Genomic DNA, 7,973 nt, shown 5'->3' on the forward strand with positions numbered 1-7,973 from the left:
GGGGTTAAAATCAATTCTCCTGTAGCTTAAAAAAAACAATTCTCCCGAAACCTACATGAAGTGATTGTTCCATCAATTCTGCTTATGATGGTATTTCTTTTCCTCACATTAAAGCCTATGTGACCTCCATATTGCACCCAGAACTCCCAAGCCTCATCCGAATTTCTGAACCGCATACCAACTTCGGGTATCCTGTTGCCAATCGATCCCATCGTACAACACACAATTCTGCCAAATTCCACAGTGTATACTCAAAATAGAAGTACAATACTCGCTGCAAGTCTCCATATTTATTCAGAAATGTAGTGCTGACTCAAAATAGAAGTAGTTCCTATGTTGAAACCACAAAGCTTAGCAGATTATAGTCTTATCGAGATGCACATAAGTACTTAACTCGCTGCAAGTCTCCATATTTATACCGGTGACTAGACAACCAATTATATCAAATACAACAGTAGGAGGTACATTGTGGTTAGCTCTACCATTATACAAATACCAATTTCAATTTTCTTGCCTGCATCTGAGTGCACTAATCAGAGACAGCGCGAGGAGCCTGGGCAAAGCTCGTGCATAGCGATGTCAGCTAGCTTGCCCCAACAAAAATCACTACTAAGCAAGTAATCAGACTAATCTGTAGTGAAGAGTTGCCGGACGAGCCTGGGAGCTGGCTCCGCCTCTGGAACTAATAGAATAAGAGAGAGAGAGGGGACCTGAGAAGAGGTCGCTGACGATGATGAACGGCCCCCAGCTCGCGGCGGCGCTCGTCCCCTTAATTGAACAAACTTTCACCCTTTTACACTATTTACAATATAAAGCACGATTTGAAATCGAACAGGAATAGAGTACTTGGTTTCTTTGAGATATAAAACATCAAGCCTCGTATCTAGGACCAACACTGCATAGGTGTAAAGGTAGAAATAATTTGTACTCTTTACATCGTAGCCAGAAGGGAAAATTATTATGCACATGTAAATGCCTGAAGTATGAACAACAATAATATGCATGGATAATCACATTGCAATATTATACAGAACAAGGGTGTCATGGCTTTTCAGCCCAGCGAGTACCAGCCTGGGTCAGTTACTGCTTGTGCATGTTGTTCACCTCCCAGCTGAGCCCAGATACATCAATATGTGTTTCTATCCATTGGCCCAATTCAGTTTCTCGCTTTGGCGCAATCAGTTGCAACATAATTACATTGTATAAATTAGTGTGATGAGAAATGAAAAAAAAGAATGACTTTTTTTAAACTGTAGATGATAAGGTACAACTTCATATGTAGTTATGCACGGAAGAATAGAGCAGGTAGCATGCCTTGTTATTCTCTTGAAAATCGACAGCAGTCAGCGCATAATAGGAGTTCAACCTCTAGATTTATATATCATTAGTAGCCCATGACTTAAGACAACCATAGCAAATTGATGGCGAATTGGTGAATGAACTTATGTACCTGTTTATTAATTAGTATATCACACGTAGAGTTTCCATAAAGCAATTTCTTCCAATTTCAAGTAATCTACTTAACTATCTTAGGAGCAATAGCACTTTGATGATGTAACTGAAGTCTCACCTGAAGTCTGATACCAATATGCTTGCATGACAGTTCTTCAGCATTTCCAGTTTTCTAAGATGAAGGGAAATACTGGCTGATGGCAATATGCTAGCTTGCCTGGTAGTTTGTATTTTACAACACTATATACGTCAGCCACTCCATGAGAAATAAACAGAGCTAATAAGGAAGACTACCAAAGCACACTGTAGCTCCTTGCTTGATTATATAGGCATATGGGCGTATACAAATGCATGTGGCTCCTTGCTTGTAATCACAAGTGAGTTGAAGAAATATAAACATAGCTTGTAACCACCGTGAGTTGAAGAAATATGAATGTAAGGCACCTTAATTACCTTCTAGTGGCTATCCAATCAGCTTTCCCATATGCGAGTCTTGCTAATCCATCAATCAAACCAGTGATTCGAGTTGGCTTTGGCTACCTACATTACTATAAGATTCAATACATCTCAAGACAAGTGAGGTTTCCTACGTATAGGTATTGCTGTCTACCAAAGGCATGGCTAGATGAAATATTGGTTTCAGAATTTTATAGTCTGACATTACCCTATTTGTTAAGAGGGACAACTCAAACATTAGTTTCAGTATCTGCTAGTGGTTTATATATCTTGACCAAGGACCATCTCAATATATGACATGACCCTGTTTGTTAGAGGGACAAATGATCCACCTATTTCTTCATACATGTAGGCATCACTCACAACTTCCTAGCTTTTGAGATAACACGAACATGTTTCCGAACATTTTATCTGAGAACTTGAAAATCTAAATTAATAAAAACAAGTAAGCCATTTCCAGGCTCATAACTACAAGGATTTTATTTCAAAACGCAGGAAAGAATAATCGATATAGCTATTCTCAATGTATACTGTTTACAAAGGTTTTAATCAATCTACCATTCGACCCACGTCATATATTTGTGTCAGAACAAAAATATTCTAAAGAATTATTTATTCTCCACTTGATCTGAAAAACCATTCATCCTCCATTGAAATTGTAATCTGCACCAAATTAATCTCACAACACAACTTAGAAGTCAAAACACCGAATGAATGATGGTTGTGTCAAAGGACAAGGCAAGGAAGATCTGAGTAATGGGAAAGAATGGCATAGCTTACCAAAAAGTCTGGAATGCAAGAGCAACACAAGCCACACACACGGGCAAGAACATGAAGAAAACAAATGAGAGAATGGAGATTGACGCACCTGTAACTGCAGACAGGACGTGGAAGCATTGCTGCAGGTATGAACAGAGCAGAATATAGTAGCTCCCCATCAACCACTACAACAGATCAGGCCATCTCCAAGATGGAGTTCCATTGGAACCGGAAGAGGACGTGGGTGTGGACCATGTAAAGGTCCTCTAGAAGCAACTCTTACTTGAATATCTCTTTTTGAAAATCAGACAACCTGTCATAAACATCAAAGGAGCAAGTATCAGAATCTTCACGGAGTATGTGCTGTAAAATAGCACTATACCTGCAAGTAAAATAAGAGTGGTAATGTAGAGACATGTTCTTCGTTGTCAACAAAATAGTTAGCAAAACATCTTTCAAGATTCCGCTTACATTTACCTGACCTTGAAAATATTTCCTATCAATAATAACATACTTTAATTTTGTTAGTTAAAACTAATGTTGGTTATTTGACAACAATGCAGGCAATGCATGCAATGAGTGAGAAGCAAAAGAGATTTTCGGAGGACCTACAACCACGTCTAACGGAAGCTGAGAAAAAAAATTGTGGATGGAGAGAAGTTGCGCAAAAAGCTACATAACACTGTACTTGTAATGACTTACTCTCTTCAAGCCTTGTGATCCATAGAGTATATCTATTTTGAATGTTTGTGTGGTGCAGGATCTTAAAGGAAATACTCGTGTTTTCTGCCGAATACGACCTTTAATCTCAAATGAATCACTAGCCTTAGATTTTGATGGAGAAAATGATGGAGACATTGGGATTATGAATGGAGGAACAGCAAAAAAGACATTCAAGTTTGACCGAGTCTACACCCAAAGGATGACCAAGGTATCTCTTGGTACTATGGAGCATGTACTAGCTTTTTGTTGTCTTTCATAACTGTTCTTACAATGCGAATGTTGCTAATTCTAGTTTACACTTCCAAGTAATGTTGGAGTTTACAATCATAAAATTTTCTTTGTTTGTCTAATATACAAGTTGTATCCATGAACAGCTGAGGTTTACGCCGATGCATCTCCACTAGTCACGTCAGTGCTAGATCGATACAATGTGTGCATCTTTGCATACGGACAAACAGGAACTGGGAAGACCTTCACCATGGAAGGGACTGAAAGGAACAGAGGAGTAAACTATAGAACTCTGGAGGAGTTGTTCAAGATTGCCGAGGAGAGAAAAGACACTGTCACGTACAACATATCAGTTAGTGTGCTTGAGGTGTACAATGAACAAATTAGAGACCTCCTTGCAACATCCCCTTCATCTAAGAAGTAAATCACTTTCCTTTAGTACCCTTCATTTTGTTTCATGATACTTCATCTAAGTACAACCACTTTCCTTCGGCATCCTTCATTTTTTGTTCACAATAGTACCATGTTGTGGTAACCTGTATATATTTGCATATATAGGTTGGAGATCAAACAAGCAGGTGAAGGATCCCATCATGTGCCCGGCATAGTTGAGGCCAAAGTTGAGGACATAAATGAAGTTTGGGATGTCTTACAAACTAGAAGCAATTCGAGGGCTACAGGGTCAAACAATGTGAATGAACACAGCAGTCGCTCACACTGGTTGGTCATAATTAACATTATTTTTCATTTCTCCGTGGAGTACCTTCCTGCTTGTGGTAAAAATGGTTTGACGTTTATAATTTGTTTTCAGCATGCTTTGTATCATGGTTAGAGCAAAGAACGTGATAAATGGGGGCTGTACAACAAGTAAGCTCTGGTTAGTAGATCTTGCTGGAAGCGAGCGGTTAGCTAAGACAGACGCGCAAGGTGGTCGGCTCAAGGAAGCACAAAATATCAACAGGTCGCTTTCTGCTTTAGGCGATGTCATTTATGCTCTTGCTTCCAGAAGCAGCCACATTCCTTACAGGTTTGCACTCTGAGTCAGTAACGGGTTTGCACCTATCAGCTCCTATTTTCTACTCCTGTTTTCTTACTGTCTTGATACTTTTCTTGAAGGGGAGCCTTGGCGCAGTGGTAAAGCTGCTGCCTTGTGACCATGAGGTCATGGGTTCAAGTCCTGGAAACAGCCTCTTACAGAAATGTAGGGAAAGGCTGCGTACTATAGGCCCAAAGTGGTCGGACCCTTCCCTGGACCCTGCGCAAGCGGGAGCTACATGCACCAGGTTGCCCTTGATACTTTTCTTGTGGGCAGGAATTCCAAATTGACGCACTTGCTCCAAGACTCTTTAGGTAAATTGATCTGTTTGTTGCTCTGGAACAAATACCATATGAACAATATACCAAATATTGACCATTTCTGTGCCTCTGCATTCTCTCACTTGGCCATGCGATTAATTTGTTCTTTTCTATTCTTCTCCACAATTGCGGTAACAGGAGGCGATTCGAAAGTCGTAATGTTTGTGCAAATTAGCCCATCCGACAACGACGCGTCGGAAACCTTGAGTTCGTTGAACTTTGCTAGCCATGTCCGTGGTATAGAACTGGGCCCAGCAAAGAAGCAGGTCGACACAGCCGAGCTTCAAAAGGTCAAACAGATGGTGAGTGTTGATATTCCTGAAGCTTGTTAGTTCTGTGAATGCTTGAAGCTGAACTGATGGGTATTTCTGGTGGGTGAACGTGTGACAACTTGAAAGGTCTAAGCAGGAAGCCAAGCTAAAGGAGGAATCTTTGAGAAAGCTGGAAGAGAAGTGTCAAAATTTAGAGAATAAAGCCAAGGGAAAAGAGCAGCTTTACAAAACTTGCAAGACAAATGTCTGTGCAATTGAGGAGGAGGCTAATATTTCAGTTTCAAATATCTTGTGACTGAATCTTGTGTTGATTCTTCTAGACTGCTTTTTCTTCACTTGTAAATTGTGGCTGACAGACTTTGTGTAATAACTTGATTGAAGGTGAAGGAGCTTGAAAGCCAACTAGACTCTAAGATGCATTCTCAGATTACGTCAGAAAAGCACCAGAATCAGCTTTCTGGAAAACTGAAGGAGAAGGAAGAAGCATGTAGTGCGCTACAGCACAAGGTAACGTAGGAATTGGAAGTGGTTAATTAATGTCGTTAACAGCTACTCCCTCCGTTCCTAAATACAAGTCTTTTTAGATATTCCCACTGTGGACTACATACAGAGCAAAATGAGTGAATCTACACTCTAAAATATGTCTATATACATCCGTATCTAGTTTATAGTGTAATATCTAAAAAGACTTATCTATAGGAACAGAGGGAGTAGTAATTGTTTAAGGAAAGGCAGATAATATAATATTACCCATGCAGATAGAGGAGTTGGAGCGTAAGCTTGGACAGCAGCAGCAGTCAGACTCTGAGGTCGCAGCTCTTAAGCAAATGGTACAGAACTCAACTGAATCTTTTACCTGGATAACAATCATCAATCAATGGGAATTATTAACAACAAGAGACTTGGATTGATTTGGTTATGTGCCTTTTCTTGTTTCAGATTGAGGAGCTGGAGGTCAAACTGAAGGAGCAGGAACAACAAAGATCAGCTGCAGAATCAAAGGTTGGTTATTTTCTAGCGGTGCTGCATGTGCACGTATTTGGTTTCTTTGATCATCCATCCTGGTGTAAATTCCAAAACCACCGAACCGGGTAGCTGACGCAGAGTCTCTGTGGTTCCAGGGTGACGAGGCAGCAGCAGCAGCAGGTGGCGGTGGCGAGCAGCAACAAGACCAAGGGGTGGGTTAGGTGAGGTAGGCTGGGGCTGCGAGCGTTTAGGTGTGTGTCTCTGTTGTTGTAGATGAGATGAGATGAGATGAGATGAGATGAGCTGAGTAGTGACTGACTTTTCTGTAACTTTGTTTGTTTGTAGGAGTAGGGAGGGGTTTCGTTGCTATACTGTATTTGTAGGTGTAGTTTTACCTTGGTAGAGTAAGAAGAAGATGGATTGGAGGCTCAACTTTGAGCTGAGCCGAGCCACCCCTGAGCATAGAGACCAACCTACCTTGATGCTCTGTAAAACAAAACCATTTAGGCCGGATGCTTTGATGCAGCATTTAGGTAGGTGTAATTTGACTTTTGTCATTCAGGCTTTGTCCCGTTTTGAATGCATGAGGTAGATCATGGTCTACCTTTTCTTTCAAAAAATAATAATAATAAAATGTCACCTTGCAATGCATCTCAACTTGAGAGTCCATCTCATCGTCTACCTTTTTTTTTCTTTTTTCCATTTTCGTTTTAAATCCATGAATATTTTTTGTAGAAAAACCATCAACATATTTTAAAACTCATGATTCTTTTTCAAATTCCGAATATAATATCAGATTTCCAAACTTTTTGAAGTTCATGATCATTTGTTAAATCCTTCAACATTTTTATATGTGTCAACTTACTTTATAAAATTCACAATTTTTTTCTCAAACTCATGAAGTTTTTGCAAATTCATTTTCCAAATTTTTTAATGCTTTAGAATTAGAGGATAGTTTTGAAAATAAAAAAATTCATAAACTTTTTCAAATTCAACAATATTTTAGTAACTTGCGAACATTTTATATTTCAATTTTGTTTTCAGATTTTTGAATACCGGTAATGCTAGTAAATCGGTTTTCTCGTAAGACTAGCAGAGCAGCAACAGTTTTTTTTGAGACAAGCAGAGCAGCAGCAGCTGGCGTGCAAACGTGCCTCACCGAACGAGGCGAGGGAAACACCTAGTTTCTGGACCGCAGCCCGCTACCGGCGCTGAAGACAATGAGGTTCCCTGTGGCTACAAGCCCGTTTAGCCCAAGTTTACAAAGGATGCCTCAAGTTGCACCCATAACATGCAGTATAGATAAATCTCAAAATAATAATAATAACATGCAGTATAGATAGTATAATTCATTCGTAAATAACATGTAAATATTTAAATAAAATAGAACAAATAATTCATCAGTACCGTGCAAATATTTAAATAAAATAGAACAAATAAAATAGAACAATTAATTCATCAGTACCGTTCAAATATTTAAATAAAATAGAACAAATTATTCATAAATAGTGTGCAAATAATTACATAAAATAGAATAAATGGCATGCAAATAATTATATAAAATAGCATCATTAATCCATAAATAGCATGCAAATAATTATATAAATAGAACAATTAATTCATAAATGGCATGCAAATAATTATATAAAATAGCATAATTAATCCATAAATGGCATGTAAATAATTATATAAAATAGAAAATTAATCCACAAATGGCATGCAAATATTCTAGTACAACAATAGTTCAAATATAAATATTAC

The 7,973-nt window shown here is 38.8% G+C and overlaps 1 pseudogene; it reads left to right on the forward strand.

The window, feature by feature from the left end:
- Positions 1-6,563, forward strand: part of LOC119293000 — a 22,510-nt pseudogene extending 15,947 nt beyond the window's left edge.
- The last annotated feature ends 1,410 nt before the right edge of the window (positions 6,564-7,973 follow it).

This window comes from Triticum dicoccoides, chromosome 4B (assembly GCF_002162155.2).
Source record: "Triticum dicoccoides isolate Atlit2015 ecotype Zavitan chromosome 4B, WEW_v2.0, whole genome shotgun sequence".
Taxonomy (NCBI): Eukaryota; Viridiplantae; Streptophyta; class Magnoliopsida; order Poales; family Poaceae; genus Triticum; species Triticum dicoccoides.